Consider the following 16849-nt stretch of genomic DNA (forward strand, 5'->3'; position numbering starts at 1 on the left):
ACTTTAAGGAGCAAGTTGCTTTTATAATTTTTTTATTATTCTACCATTCAAGTATTTCCATTTAAATTAAATTCAATACCATTTAAAAAAAAATCAAAAGTGCAGCCAGTATTCAATTCCTGGGCTAAATAATTTTAGAAAGCTTTGTGTTATTGAAGGTACAGGGTTTTCCTGTACTTTTAACTCTTTCTTTCTGTGATTTTTCCCATTAGTCATGTAAGTGACTGCAATATAACAGACATTGAGGATAAAGAAGGACTGAATAGAACAATCCTTGGACTCATGAAGTTGAGAATCTTGCAAGGGAGTCAAACAATTCAATCATTCAGAGACAATTTATTGAGTGCCTGGCCTAAGATGAGCACAACAAAACCCCAGCACAGAGGAATCATTTTAGTGGGAGAGATAGATAATAGGTAAGCCAACTTAAAAAAAAAATCGTACTGGTTTTTCTTTAATAGTGATGCATATTTGAACTAAATAAGCACATTTTAAAAAGAGCAGTGATTGAGAAGACGCTTTTTAACTGAGTGGTCCAAAAGGGCCTCCCTGAAAAAGTCTGTTTTGAACAGATTTCTGAATATTATCAGCTAGGAAGCTGCATAAAAATCTCAGGGATGGGTGATTTTTCCAGTCAAAAAACTGTAAAGGCTCCAAAGTCACAATAGAGCTATAAGTTTCTCTAATAAATTAACTTCTGACAAAGAATGAGAAGAAATAACTAACCCAGGTTTGAAAGAAAAGGGACAGACTTTCTATGGAATTCATATTTAATTAAAGCTCTAAAGGACAAAAATACAATATAGCAAAATTCTGGTCACGCTGATATACCTAATGAAAGTTCATAAACAAGGTGTGGGTAGCAAAGAGTGTGTGGGAATGTTGGTAAGAACAGTGGGGAAGAGTCATCCCTGAGCATGTTCTTAAATGAAGCAATTCTTGTGTTGTTTTAAAGGGTAAATTGGAGTTTGCCTAAGTGATTAGAGAAGGATGCCTCAGCTTATGGAAGTTCAAAGCCACAAAGATGTGATAAACTACTGCAGACATTTTCATGTATATTTGTTGTTGCTTCTAGGAATGGTGATCTAAAACTCCTACTTAAGACAACTAAAAATCCAGACAAAATAGCTTTCAAAATTAAAAATATCAAAATGATTATAAAAATTAAGTGTGGGATTCCTGGGCTAAAATACGAAATACAATGAGAGCCTAGAGATATATGCCCTGAAGCCATTTTAGCTATGAGAGCATTTTAAACTGCTAAAACACACTGAGCTGTGTTGTTAATAGACTCTTGATACTAGAGAAACAAAATTCAAAATCCAGCAGCAATCAAATTTGAGGACTTTGGTACAACCCAAATTTAAGTTGAGATCCCCAAAGCACAAGGAGAAGCAGAAATAAGACTATAGCCTACCTTGCCTTCTGTGTAAACTGAGAAAGTCAATCACTGAATTTGGAGTATGATTGTCTTGTAGAGTCTCAGATATAAGAGAAAATCCTGCCAAGGAGGACCATACCATTATTATAGCTCTTAATTATCCCTACTATTGTTTTGACTATTACTTCTATTATTACTATTTTAACAAATTCCTTTTTAACACTGGGAGACTAAAACTTAGAAAAATACTCTGATTGTTATCTCACTAGAGTGGAAAATATATAGTTACCCATTAACTAATGATATCCATGTCTACATTAGATCCATGACATTTTTAATTCTTGGGAGCTTTTGGTTAAATGAATTTTTTAAGCTTCCTTTAAATGAAGCTTTAAGCCATCACCACATGAATAAAATTAAAGAACTAAATGAAAACAGGACAAGTATTTACAGAGTAATAGAATGTGCAGTGGAAAGAGTACAATTCTGAAATCATAAAGCCTAAATTAGTGTGATGCATCTTTACTAGCCATGTAATCATAAACCAGTTATCTAAATGTGTTAGCCTCAGTTTTTTCACCCATGAAATGGTGATGATAATACTTATTATGCAGAGTTGTGTGGATGTGATGAAGCATGGAGCATGAGAGTCTCATATTCCATGCTAAAATGATAGCTATTTTTATACTTATAAAAATTCTAATAATAGTAATTAAATTGTTCAAAATGGTAATATTCATTTATATTGAGGCATTGTATTGACTATTCACAGACACATTTACCAAAATAAATTTCATTTTACTTTACCCCCTCTGAGGATATATATTCCCTAATTCAATATGAATCTCATTATGAATAATAATTATCATAATAAATATGCTGATTGTTCTTCTATTTATTTTTAGGGAAGTATCCTTTACTGTTGAACATAAAGAAACTTGATCAAGTCTGTCTTATTCAAAATTTGCATGCTGCTTTCTTATGAAACTAGATTATAGAGTTGTATGAAATAAATTCATGCTGTTAAGACATTTATGTTTGGAAAACTGGGTGGTCAGTTTAGTATTTCAAAAGAAGATTTTAAATTTAAACCTTAAAACTGAGCTCTTTCAGCCTTATTTATAGACCATCCTTCATGCTTCATAAGTACTCCTTCATTGTAAACTAAGTAATAGTTTTTGTCACAGTGTATATAACGAAAATGGATTTTATATTCTATTATTTCAGAGTTAATTGCAGTTTCTACTTCCTTACTTCCTTTTTTGAAAAATAGATTAATTCTACAAAAAGTTTTTTCCAGCTTTATTGAAAAAAAATCGACATATTATAATTTGTAAATTTAAGAAATCATTTCTTATAACATTGCAAACTTTTAACATTGTGTAAATTTTGTACAATTTGATAAATTGGTATACATCTTTATTGCAATATAATCTACATAAAAATGTTAATACATCCACTATCTCGTATAGTTGCCACTGTTTTTTATGCATGTATCGTAAGGAATTTTAAGATCTACTCTCTTAGCAACTTTTATGTATATAGTATAGTACAGATAAACTTCAGAGGTCTTGTGGATTTTGTTCCAGACTGCCTCAATAAACTGATTATCTCAGTAAACTAAGTCAAATTATTTTTTTTGGTTTCCCAGTGCATATAAAAAATTATGTTTCCCAGTGCATATAAAAAATGAACACTATACTGTACTGTTCAAAAGCATTATTTTTTTAAAGAAAAACAATGTATATACCTTACGTAAACTGGTTCTGAGTTTTCAGTGGGTCATAATTACTGATCACAGATCACCATAACAAATACAATAATAATGAAAAAACTTGAAATATTGCAAGAATTACCAACATGTGACAGAGAGACACAAAATGAACAAATGTTGTTAGAAAAATGGTGGCAGCAGACCTCTTTTATACAAGATTGCTATAAACTTTCAACTTGTAAGAATGTGATATATGCAAAGTTTAATAAAGGGAAGCACAATAAAAAAAGTATATATATTTTATTAACTATGATCATCATGCTGTACATTAGATCCCCAGAACTTTTTCATATTATAGTTGCAAGTTTTCACCCTTTGACCACCTTACTCCACCCCAGGTTCACCCCTTGTCAACTCAACTCTAAGTTTCCATTATTTTGCCTTTTCCTCAGATTCTGTATGTAAGGGATATCATAATACATAAATTTAAAAAATATATAAAATCTTTGAAATATTTCACGTAGTATAATACCTTCAAGATCCATCCATGCTGTTGTAAATGGCAGTATTTCTTAATTTTTCATGGTTAAGTAGTATTCCATAGTATATATTTGCCATACTTATTTTATTCATTCATCCATTAATGGATGCTGAAGTTATTTCCATCTCTTGCTTAGAGTTAATAATTTTATAATAAACATAAGAGTGCAGATATGTCTTTGAACAGTGACTTTGTTTCCTTTAGATATATACCTAGAAGTGGGATTACTGAATCATATGGTAATTTTACTTTTAATAATATGAATAATCTCCATACTGTTTTCCATACAAATTTATATTCCTATCACAGTGCATAAGTTCCCCATGTTCCCCAATATTTACCAAAATTTGTTAGTTTCAATTTTTGGGTAGTATATATTCTAATAGGTAGTAATATCTTGCTGTGTTTTTTAGAGGTAAACAACAACAACAACAACATAATGACTTTGCCCTGAGTTTTTTATGATGAGCACTTTTTAATGCTCCTGTTGGTCATTTATATAACTTTTTTGAAAAAAAAAATCTATTGAGATCCTTTTGCTATTTTTTTAATTATATATATTTTTTCTATTTGTATCTGTTGGTTATTGACCTCTTTTCAGAAACAAGATTTGTAAGTATTTTCTTACATTCTGTGGATTGTGTTTTCATTCTCTCTCTCTTTTTTTTTTTTTGGCAATGCAAAACTTTAGTTTGATGTAATACCATTTATTTATTTTTGCTTTTTTTGCTTGTGTTTTTGGTCTGATATCCAAAAAACTATTGGCAAGATCAATGTCAAGGAGATTTTTTCCTATGTTTTCCTTTAGGAAATGTAGTTTCTTGCATCACCTTTAAGTCTTTAATCTATTTCAAGTTAAGACTTATGAGTGATATAAGGTTCCAGTTTCATACTGTTTATGTGACTATTCAGATTTAAATATCATTTATTGTACAGACTACCCATTACATATGTTGGCCCCTGTCAAGTATTAGGTGACTGTATGAAAGGATTTATTTCTGGACTCTCAATTCTGTTCTACTTGTTTATTGGTCTGTTTTTATGCCAGTATTGAGCATGAGGGCTTTGTAGTATAGTTTCAAATCAAGAAGTGTAATTTCTCTTTTTCATTCTTTCTCAGAACTGCTTTGATTATTCGTTGTCTTTTATGGTCTCATATACATTTTAGGATTCTTTACTTACTTCTGTAAAAAAATAATATTGGATTTTTTTAAAGATTTTTAATTTATTTATTTGACAGAGAGAGATGACAAGGAGGCAGAGAGGCAGGCAGAGAGAGAAGAGGAAGCAGGCTTCCTGCTGAGCAGAGAGCCTGATGCGGGGCTCGATCCCAGGACCCTTAAATCATGACCTAAGCCGAAGGCAGCGGCTTAACCCACTGAGCCACCCAGGCGCCCCTAACATTGGATTTTTGATAGGAATTGGATTTACGGATGGTTTTCGGTAGTATGGACATTTTAACAATGTTAATTCTTACCATTCATAAATATGAGCTATCTTTCCATTTGTGTCTCCTTCAATTTCTTTATCAATGTCATAGTTTATGGAGTACAGATCTTTCATTCTTAGTTAAATCTATTCCTATTTTATTATTTTGGATGCTATTGTGAATTAGATTGTTTTCTTCATTTTTTCAGATAGGTCATCATTAGAGTGTTAAAATGCTCCTGTCTTGTGCTTACTTTGGCAGCACATATACTAAAATTGGAATGATGCAGAGAAGATTAGCGTGATCACTGAACAAGGTTGACATGAAAAACTGGGAAGCATTCCATATTAAAAAAAAATGAAACAAAACAAAATTCTTGTCTTTTATATATTGATCTTGTATTTGGCAGCTTTACTAAATTTGTTTATTCAAATTTTTTTGTGAGGTTTTTAGGATTTTTTAACATGTAAGTTCATGTTATCCAAAAAGAGTAAATTTTACTTCTTCCTTTTTTTTTTTTTTTTTGAGACTCTTATTTCTTTGTTTTCCTTGTTTCTCTGGCTAGGACATCCAATACTATGTCAAATGAGAGTAGTGAAAATGGACACACTTGTCTTTTTTCTGATCTTTAAGGGGAAAATTTTCAAACTTTTTTGATTGAATATGAGATTAGCTCTGGGCTTGCAATATGTGTTTTTTCTTTAATGGATCTTTTAAAGTATTTTTTAAAATTTTTTATAAACATATAATGTGTTTTTATCCCTAGGGGTACAGGTCTGTGAATCACCAGGTTTCCACATTTCACAGCACTCACCATCACTCACCATAGCACCTGTCCTCCCAAATGTCCATACCCCCACCATCCTCTCCCAACACACCTCCCCCCAGCAACCCTCAGTCTGTTTTGTGAGATTCAGTATTTTATGGTTTGTCTCCCTCACAATCCCATCTTCTTTTATTTTTCTTTTCGTACGCCTGAAACCGCATATGTTGCATCTCTACTTCATCATATCAGGGAGATCATAGGATAGTTGTCTTTCTCAGATTGATTTATTTCGCCAAGCATAATACCCTCTAGTTCCATCCACGTCATCACAAGTAGTAGGATTTCATTTCTTTTGATGGCTGCATAGTATTCCATTGTACATATATACCACATCTTATTTATTGATTCATCTGTTGAAGGACATTTAGGTTCTTTCCATAGTTTAACTATTGTGGACATTGCTGCTATAAACATTTGGGTGCATGTGCCCCTTCAGAATGCCACGTTTGTATCTGTAGGGTATATACCCAGTACTACAATCACTAGGTCATAGGGTAGTTCTGTTTTCAGGTTTTTGAGGCACTTCCACGCTGTTTTCCAGAGTGGTTGCACCAGCTTGCATTCCCACGTACAGTGTAGGAGGGTTGCCCTTTCTCCACATCCTCGCCAGCATCTGTCATTGACTGACTTGTTCAATTTAGCCATTCTGAAAGGTGTGAGGTGGTATCTCATTCTGGTTTTGATTTGTATTTCCCTGATGCCGAGTAATGTGGAGCATTTTTTCATGTGTCCGTTGGCCATTTAGATGTATTCTTTGCACAAATGTCTGTTCATGTCCTCTGCCCATTTCTTCATTGGATTATTTGTTCTTAGGGTGTTGAGTTTGATAAGCTCTTTATAGATTTTGGATACTGGCCCTTTTTCTGGTATGTCATTTGCAAATATCTTTTCCCAGATAATTTCTGACAGTCATCTTTTGGCTCTGTTAACTGTTTCCTTTGCTGGGCAAAAGCTTTTTGATCTGATGAAATCCCAATAGTTCATTCTTGCCCCTGCTTCCCTTGCCTTTGGCGATGTTCCTAAAAAGAAGTTGCTGCTGCTGAGGTCAAAGGTTGCTACCTGCTCTCTCCTCAAGGATTTTGATGGATTCCTATCTCACATTATGCTTCTTCATCCATTTTCAGTCTATTTTCATGTATGGTGTAAGAAAATGGTCCAATTTCATTTTTCTGCATGTGGCTGTTCAATTTTCCCAACACTATTTTTTGAAGAGGCTGTCTTTTTTCCATTGGACATCCTTCCTGCTTTGTTGACAATTAGTTGACCATAGAGTTGAGGGTGTATTTCTGGGCTCTCTATTCTGTTTCATTGATCCATGTCTGTTTTGGGGACAGTTCCCTACTGTCTTGATGATGACAACTTTGTAATAGAGCTTGAGTTCTGGAATTGTGATGCCAACAACTTTGGCTTTCTTTTTCAATATTCCTCTGGCTATTCGAGGTATTTTCTGGTTGCATATATATTTTAGGATTATTTGTCCCATTTCTTTGAAAAAAATGGATGGGATTTTGATAGGGATTGCATTAAATGTGTAGATTGCTTTAGGTAGCATAGACATTTTCACAATATTTGTTCTTCCAATACAGGAGCATGGAACATTTTTCCATTTCTTTGTGTCTTCTTCAATTTCTTTCATGAGTATTTTAGAGTTTTCTGATTATAGATTGTCTCTTTGGTTAGTGTTATTCCTAGGTATCTTAGGGTTTGGGGTGCAATTGTTAATGGGATTCACTCCTTAATTTCTATTTCTTCAGTCTTGTTGGTTTAAAAAAATGCAACCAATTTCTGTGCATTGATTTTATATACTGACACTTTACAGAATTCCTATACAAGTTATAGCAGACTTGGAGTGGAGTCCTTTAAGTTTTCCACATACAGTATCATATCATATGAAAACAGGGATAGTTTGACTTCTCTTTTGCCAATTTGGCAAAATTTGGTTGCCTTTAATTTCTTTTTGTTGTCTGATTGCTGAGGCTAGGACTTCTAGTACGATGTTGAATAGCAGTGGTGATAACAGACATCCCTGCCGTGTTCCTGACCTCAGTGGAAAAGTATTCAGTTTTTCTCCATTGAGAATGCTATTTGCAGTGGGTTTTTCATAGATGGCTTTGATAATATTGATAATATGTGCCCTCTATCCCTACACTTTGAAGAGTTTTAATCAGGATGGGATACTGCACTTTGTCAAATGCTTTTTCAGCATCTATGGAGAGTATCATATGGTTCTTGTTCTTTCTTTTATTGATGTGTTGTATCACATTGATTGATTTGCAGATGTTGAACCAACCTTGTAGCCCTGGAATAAATCCCACTTGGTCGTGGTGAATAATCCTTTTAATGTACTGTTGAATCCTACTGGCTAGTATTTTGGCGAGAATTTTCGCATCTGTGTTCATCAAGGATATTGGTCTGTAGTTCTCTTTTTTGATGGGATCCTTGTCTGGTTTTGGGATCAAGGTGATGTTGGCCTCAGTAAAAAAGAATTTGGAAGTTTTCCTTCCATTTCTATTTTTTTTGGAACAGTATCATGAGAATAGGAATTAATTCTTCTTTAAATGTTTGGTAGAATTCCCCTGGGAAGCCATCTGGCCCGGGGCTTTTGTTTGTTTGGAGATTTTTGATGACTGTTTCAATCTCCGTACTGGTTATGGGTCTGCTCAGGTTTTCTATTTCTTCCTGGTTCAGTTGTGGTAGTTTATATGTCTCTAGGAATGTATCCATTTCTACCAGATTGTTGAATTTGTTGGCGTAGAGTTGCTCATAGTATGTTCTTATAATTGTTTGTATTTCTTTGGTGTTGGTTGTGATCTCTCCTTTTTCATTTATGATTTTATTTATTTGGGTTCTTTCTCTTTTCTTTTTGATAAGTCTGGAAAGGGGTTTATCAATCTTATTAATTCTTTCAAAGAACCAGCTCCTAGTTTCATTGATTTGTTCTATTGTTCTATTGTTTTTGTTGTTGTTGTTGGTTTATTGAGGTTTTTGTTTCTTTATTTGTTTCTATTTCATTGATTTCTGCTCTGATCTTTATTATTCCTCTTCTCCTGCTGGGTTTAGGCGTTCCTTGTTGTTCTTTCTGCAACTCCTTTAGGTGTAGGGTTATGTTGTGTATTTGAGATCTGAGAGAGAAGCGTGGTTGCACACATCTGTCGCTGCGCTTACCAGGAGCAAGTCTGGGGAAGGCGCAGCACGCCACCCCCAGAGAAGAAAAGGAGCCATTGGCCTTGTGGTCGGGAAAAGGTTGGGAAGCAGGAGAGCCTGCCCTGGCAGGAACAGCAGGCTGGTGGCAAGACAAATGTCACCTGCTCCCTGTGCAGAGAGAGGAAGCCTGGCTGCTAAGGAGACATGGAGGGACTACTAGGGCAGGGGCGCATGCTCCACTCTGAGGAAGGAGTCTGGGCAGAAGGCAGGCCTGTCCTGTGCCTCTGGTCCCAAGGGGACAGCATCTCCTAGAACAACTGTCCGTAGGGCAGACTTGGGCTAGCTACCTGGCGCCATACCCAGAATTCACAGAAACAGCTCCCTCGAGAAATGCGCAGTCAGAGCCATCTTCCTCCAAGATGTGACAGCGTCGTCGGTGGCAGGCTCCCCATTCCAGTAAAAGGCAGTGTTCAGGGATCCTGTCGCATCTCCTCCCTGTGAGGAGGCACTGACCTAGTCCGCGAGAACGCCTGAGGGCCGAGGCCAAAGGACAAGTATGCATTGAGTGCCATCCTAGGCCACGCACGGTGCTACAGGGTTGTGGCTGTGTCTGTTTAGTTCGGCCTGGCAGGGTGAACACAGGGCTCCAACATGGAGCCCAGGAAAGAAAGGCCCAAGAGGCACCAGCTCTCCCGTGGCTCTTCTTCCCTGCCGCGACAGAGCGAACGACCAAAGCCTTGCTGAGGAAGCAGCAGCGAAGTGCGGTTTGCGCCAAGCTGAAAACCTCTGCGAAAGCATAGAAGTCGCTGGGAAATCAGAGTCGGTTCTGTGGGCTGCTTTTGTTGCTTGCCTTGGCCTAGTATTCGCAGCACGATGGGAGAAACCCGCATAGAGCGAAAGCCTCTTTGCCTGGGCATCCCCTCTGTGGAAGCTTGGAGGAGGCACGGGGTTTAAGGGGAAGTAGAGAGATCAGTCCCCAAAGCTCCCAATTTAGTTCACAGGACGGTGTGCAGGGATCCTGTCACCTCCTCTCTCCTATGTTGAAGGCACTGGCCTAGACCCCGAGTCTGACTGAGCGCCGGGGCAAAAGGCAAACCTTACCTATGCCAGGAGATGGTAATAGGAATAGAGTGCCATGCTGGGCCACGCATGGTGCTGCAGGGTAGTGACTGTGTCTGCTTAGTTCTGCTTAGCAAGGTGAACCCCAGGCGCGAACTTGGAGCCCAGGAAAGCAAGGCCTAAGAGGCACCAGCTCTCCCGGGGCTCTTCTTCCCGGCCTCGACAGAGCGAATGAACAAAGTCTTGCTGAGGAAGCAGCAGCGAAGTGCGGTTTGCGCCAAGCTGAAATTCTCTGCGAAAGCATAGCAGTCGCTGGGATATCAGAGTCGGTTCTGTGGGCTGCTTTTGTTGCTTGCCTTAGCCTAGTATTAGCAGCATGATGGGAGAAACCCGCATAGAGCGAAAGCCTCTTTGCCCGGGCATCCCCTCTGGGAAAGCACAGCTTTCTTTGGGAAATCAGAGTCTGGTCTGTGGGATGTTGCCTGCTGCTTGCCGGAGCTAGTCTCCACAGCACTGTGTAATAAACCCGCATGGAGCGAAATCCTCTTGGCCTGGCCATCCCCTCTGCCTGAGAGAGAAGCGCGGTGATACCTGTGGATAGAGCCTTAAGGAAAGGGACACGTCTGTCACTGCAGAGCGACGGAAGCCTGGCTGCTAAGGAGACACGAGGGGAAGATTAGGGCAGAGGAAAGGGCTCCACTCTGAGTAATGAGTCTGGGCAGAAAACATGCCTGTCCTGAGCCTTTGGGCCCAAGGAGACAGCAGCTCCTTGGCCACCTGTCCGTGGTGGAGACATGGGCTTTCCACCAGGCGCCTACCCTGAACTCGAGAAACAACTCCCAGAAAGAACTGGCCATCATATGCCATCTTCCTCCAGGATGTGGAAGCTTGGGGGAGGCACGGGGTTTAAGGGGAAGGAGTGGGGAAGTCCCGCAAAAATCCCTATTCACTGCACGGGGCGGTGTGCAGGGATCCTGTCACCTCTCCTTTCCTGTGGGGAAAGCAGTGGCCTAGTCCGCGAGTCCGCCTGAGCGCCAGAGTAAAAGGCCAAGCGCTGCCTACACCGGGAGATGCTAGTGTGCATAGAGTGCCACCCTAGGCTACACACGCTACTGCAGGGTTGTGGCTGTGTCTGCTTAGTTCGGACTGGCAGGGTGAACCCAGGACGCGAACATTGAGCCCAGGAAAGCAAGGCCGAAGAGGCACAAGATCTCCCGCAGCTCTTCTTCCCTGATGCGACTGAAGCCTTGCTGAGGTAGCAGCTGCGAAGTGCTGTTCGCTCCAAGCCAAAGGCCAGCATTCACTGAGAAATGTTCTGCGGGCTGCTGCTGCTTGCCTGAGCCCAGTCTCGCGGTGGGAGAAAACCGCATACAGCGAAAGCCTCTTTGCCTGGGCATCTCCCCTAGGAAAGCACAGCATTCTTTGGGAAATCAGAGTTGGGTTTGGGGACGCTGCTGCTGCTTGCCTGAGCTAGTCTCCACAGCTGGTTGAAAGATACCCGCATGGAGCGAAATACTCTTTGCCCTAGAATCCCTTCTGCCTGAGAGAGAAGCGTGGTCACACACGTGTGTCACCGCGCTCCCCAGGAGCAAGTGTGGGGAAGGCGCAGCACGTCGCCCCCGGGGAAGAGAAGTAGCCCCTGGCCTTAGGGTCGGGAAAATTGAACAGCCACATGCAGAAAAATGACATTGGATCATTTTCTTACGCCATACATGAAAATAGACTGGAAATGGATGAAGAAGCATAATGTGAGATAGGAATCCATCAAAATCCTTGAGGAGAGAACAGGTAGCAACCTCTTTGACCTCAGCAGCAGCGACTTCTTCCTAGGAACATCGCCAAAGGCAAGAAAAGCAAGGGCAAGAATGAACTATTGGGATTTCATCAGATCAAAAAGCTTTTGCCCAGCAAAGGAAACAGTTAACAAAGCCAAAAGATGACTCTCAGAAATTATCTGGGTGAAGATATTTGCAAATGACATACCAGATAAAGGGCCAGTATCCAAAATCTATAAAGAGCTTATCAAACTCAACACCCTAAGAACAAATAACCCAATAAAAAAATGGGTAGAGGACATGAACAGACATTTGTGCAAAGAATACATCCAAATGGCCAACGGACACATGAAAAAATGCTCCACATTACTCGGCATCAGGGAAATACAAATCAAAACCAGAATGAGATACCACCTCACACCTTTCAGAATGGCTAAATTGAACAAGTCAGTCAATGACAGATGCTGGCGAGGATGTGGAGAAAGGGCAACCCTCCTACACTGTACGTGGGAATGCAAGCTGGTGCAACCACTCTGGAAAACAGCGTGGAAGTGCCTCAAAAACCTGAAAACAGAACTACCCTATGACCTAGTGATTGTAGTACTGGGTATATACCCTACAGATACAAACGTGGCATTCTGAAGGGGCACATGCACCCAAATGTTTATAGCAGCAATGTCCACAATAGTTAAACTATGGAAAGAACCTAAATGTCCTTCAACAGATGAATCAATAAATAAGATGTGGTATATATGTACAATGGAATACTATGCAGCCATCAAAGAAATGAAATCCTGCTATGTGTGATGACATGGATGGAACTAGAGGGTATTATGCTTGGCGAAATAAATCAATCTGAGAAAGACAACTATCCTATGATCTCCCTGATATGATGAAGTAGAGATGCAACATAGGCGGTTTTGGGCGTACGAAAAGAAAAATAAAAGAAGATGGGATTGGGAGGGAGACAAACCATAAAATACTGAATCTCACAAAACAGACTGAGGGTTGCTGGGGGGAGGTGTGTTGGGAGAGGATGGTGGTGGTATGGACATTGGGGAGGGCAAGTGCTATGGTGAGTGATGGTTAGTGCTATGAAATGTGGAAACCTGGTGATTCACAGACCTGTACCCCTAGGGATAAAAACACCTTATATGTTTATAAAAAATTTAAAAAAATAATTTAAAAAATCCATTAAAGAAAAAACACATATTTCAAGCCCAGAGCTAATCTCATATTCAATCATAAAAGTTTGAAAGTTTTCCCCTTAAAGATCAGAAAAAAGACAAGTGTGTCCACTTTCACTACTCTCATTTGACATATTACTGGATGTCCTAGCCTGAGAAACAAGGAACACAAAGAAATAAGAGACTCCAAAAAAAAAAAAAAAAAAGGAAGAATTAAAGTTTTCTTTTTTGGATAACATGACCTTACATGTTAAAAAATCCTAAAAACTTCACAAAAAATTTGAATAAACAAATTTAGTAAAGCTGCCAAATACAGGATCAATATATAAAAGACAAGAATTTTGTTTTGTTTCATATTTTTTAATATGGAATGCTTACCAGTTTTTCATGTCATCCTTGTTCAGTGTTCACGCTAATCTTCTCCGCATCATTCCAATTTTAGTATATGTACTGCCAAAGTAAGCACAAGACAGGAGCATTTTAACACTCTAATGATGAACTATCTGAAAAAATGAAGAAAACAATCTAATTCACAATAGCATCAAAAATAATAAAATACTTAGGAATAGATTTAACTAAGAAGATGAAAGATCTGTACTCCATAAACTATGACATTGATAAAGAAATTGAAGGAGACACAAATGGAAAGATAGCTCATATTTATGAATGGTAAGAATTAACATTGTTAAAATGTCCATACTACCGAAAACCATCTGTAAATCCAATTCCTATCAAAAATCCAATGTTAGGGGCGCCTGGGTGGCTCAGTGGGTTAAGCCGCTGCCTTCGGCTCAGGTCATGATCCCAGGGTCCTGGGATCGAGCCCCGCATCAGGCTCTCTGCTCAGCAGGAAGCCTGCTTCCTCTTCTCTCTCTGCCTGCCTCTGCCTGCTTGTCATCTCTCTCTGTCAAATAAATAATTTAAAAATCTTAAAAAAAATCCAATATTATTTTTTTACAGAAGTAAGTAAAGAATCCTAAAATGTATATGAGACCATAAAAGACAACGAATAATCAAAGCAGTTCTGAGAAAGAATGAAAAAGAGAAATTACACTTCTTGATTTGAAACTATACTACAAAGCCCTCATGCTCAAAACAATAACGTATACTGGCATAAAAACAGACCAATAAACAAGTAGAACAGAATTGAGAGTCCAGAAATAAATCCTTTCATACAGTCACCTAATACTTGACAGGGGCCAACATATGTAATGGGTAAAGATAGTCTGTTCAATAAATGATATTTAAAACTGAATAGTCACATAAACAGTATGAAACTGGAACCTTATATCACTCATAAGTCTTAACTTGAAATAGATTAAAGACTTAAAGGTGATGCAAGAAACTACATTTCCTAAAGGAAAACATAGGAAAACTTCTCCTTGACATTGGTCTTGCCAATAGTTTTCTGGATACCAGACAAAAACACAAGCAAAAAAAGCAAAAATAAATAAATGGTACTACATAAAACTAAAGTTTCTGCATTGCCAAAAAAAAAAAAAAAAAAACGAGAGAGAGAATGAAAACACAATCCACAGAATGTAAGAAAATACTTACAAATCTTATATCTGAAAAGAGGTTAATAACCAACAGATACAAAGAGAAAAAATATATATAATTAAAAAAATAGCAAAAGGATCTCAATAGACTTTTTTTTCAAAAAAGTTATATAAATGACCAACAGGAGCATTAAAAAGTGCTCATCGTAAAAAACTCAGGGCAAAGTCATTATGTTGTTGTTGTTGTTGTTGTTTACCTCTGAAAAACACAGCAAGATATTACTACCTATTAGAATATATATTACCAAAAAATTGAAACTAACAAATTTTGGTAAATATTGCGGAACATGGGGAACTTATGCACTGTGAAGGGATATAAATTTGTATGGAAAACAGTATGGAGATTATTCATATTATTAAAAGTAAAATTACCATATGATTCAGTAATCCCAGTTCTAGGTATATATCTAAATGAAACGAATTCACTGTTCAAAGACATATCTGCACACTTATGTTTATTATAAAATTATTAACTCTAAGCAAGAGATGGAAATAACTTCAGCATCCATTAATGGATGAATGAATAAAATAAGTATGGTAAATATATACTATCGAATACTACTTAACCATGAAAAATTAAGAAATACTGCCATTTACAACAGCATGGATGGATCTTGAAGGCATTATACTAAGTGAAATATTTCAAAGATTTTGTATATTTTTAAATTTATGTATTATGTTATCCCTTACATACAGAATCTGAGGAAAAGGCAAACTAATGGAAACTTAGAGTTGAGTTGACAAGGGGTGAACCTGGGTGGAGTAAGGTGGTCAAAGGGTGCAAACTTGCAACTATAATATGAAAAAGTTCTGGGGATCTAATGTACAGCATGATGATCATAGTTAATAAAATATACATACTTTTTTATTGTGCTTCCCTTTATTAAACTTTGCATATATCACATTCTTACAAGTTGAAAGTTTACAGCAATCTTGTATAAAAGAGGTCTGCTGCCACCATTTTTCTAACAACATTTGCTCATTTTGTGTCTCTCTGTCACATGTTGGTAATTCTTGCAATATTTCAAGTTTTTTCATAATTATTTTATTTGTTATGGTGATCTGTGATCAGTAATTATGACCCACTGAAAACTCAGAACTAGTTTACTTAAGGTATATACGTTGTTTTTCTTTAAAAACATAATGCTTTTGAACAGTACAGTATAGTGTTCATTTTTTATATGCACTGGGAAACATAATTTTTTATATGCACTGGGAAACCAAAAAAAATAATAATTTGACTTAGTTTATTGAGATAATCACTTTATTGAGGCAGTCTGGAACAAAACCCACAAGACCTCTGAAGTTTATCTCTACTATACTATATACATAAAAGTTGCTAAGAGAGTAGATCTTAAAATTCCTTACGATACATGCATAAAAAACAGTGGCAACTATACGAATTAGTAGATGTATTAACATTTTTATGTAGATTAAATTGCAATAAAGATGTATACCAATTTATCAAATTGTACAAAATTTACACAATGTTAAAAGTTTGCAATGTTATAAGAAATGATTTCTTAAATTTACAAATTATAATATGTCGATTTTTTTTCAATAAAGCTGGAAAAAACTTTTTGTAGAATTAATCTATTTTTCAAAAAAGGAAGTAAGGAAGTAGAAACTGCAACTAACTCTGAAATAATAGAATATAAAATCCATTTTCGTTATATACACTGTGACAAAAACTATTACTTAGTTTACAATGAAGGAGTACTTATGAAGCATGAAGGATGGTCTATAAATAAGGCTGAAAGAGCTCAGTTTTAAGGTTTAAATTTAAAATCTTCTTTTGAAATACTAAACTGACCACCCAGTTTTCCAAACATAAATGTCTTAACTGCATGAATTTATTTCATACAACTCTATAATCTAGTTTCATAAGAAAGCAGCATCAAATTTTGAATAAGACAGACTTGCTTAAGTTTAAGTAAAGGATACTTCCCTAAAAATAAATAGAAGAAAAATCAGCATATTTATTATGATAATTATTATTCATAATGAGATTCATATTGAATTAGGGAATATATATCCTCAGAGGGGGTAAAGTAAAATGAAATTTATTTTGGTAAATGTGTCTGTGAATAGTCAATACAATGCCTCAATATAAATGAATATTACCATTTTGAACAATTTAATTACTATTATTAGAATTTTTATCAGTATAAAAATAGCTATCATTTTAGCATGGAATATGAAACTCTCATGCTCCATGCTTCATCACATCCACA

General features: G+C 37.0%; 2 non-coding genes across 2 annotated transcripts; one reads left to right on the forward strand and one right to left on the reverse strand.

The window, feature by feature from the left end:
- Window positions 1–5310: 5310 nt before the first annotated feature.
- On the forward strand, window positions 5311–5417 carry LOC123389141. Its single transcript, XR_006603674.1, has one exon. It is a non-coding gene; the product is annotated as a U6 spliceosomal RNA (small nuclear RNA).
- Window positions 5418–13415: 7998 nt separating this feature from the next.
- Window positions 13416–13522, reverse strand: LOC123389143. Its single transcript, XR_006603676.1, has one exon. It is a non-coding gene; the product is annotated as a U6 spliceosomal RNA (small nuclear RNA).
- Window positions 13523–16849: the final 3327 nt, after the last annotated feature.

The sequence above is a fragment of the Mustela putorius genome, unplaced genomic scaffold (assembly GCF_011764305.1).
Source record: "Mustela putorius furo isolate JIRA1106 unplaced genomic scaffold, ASM1176430v1.1 tig00003954_pilon_pilon_pilon, whole genome shotgun sequence".
NCBI lineage: Eukaryota > Metazoa > Chordata > Mammalia > Carnivora > Mustelidae > Mustela > Mustela putorius.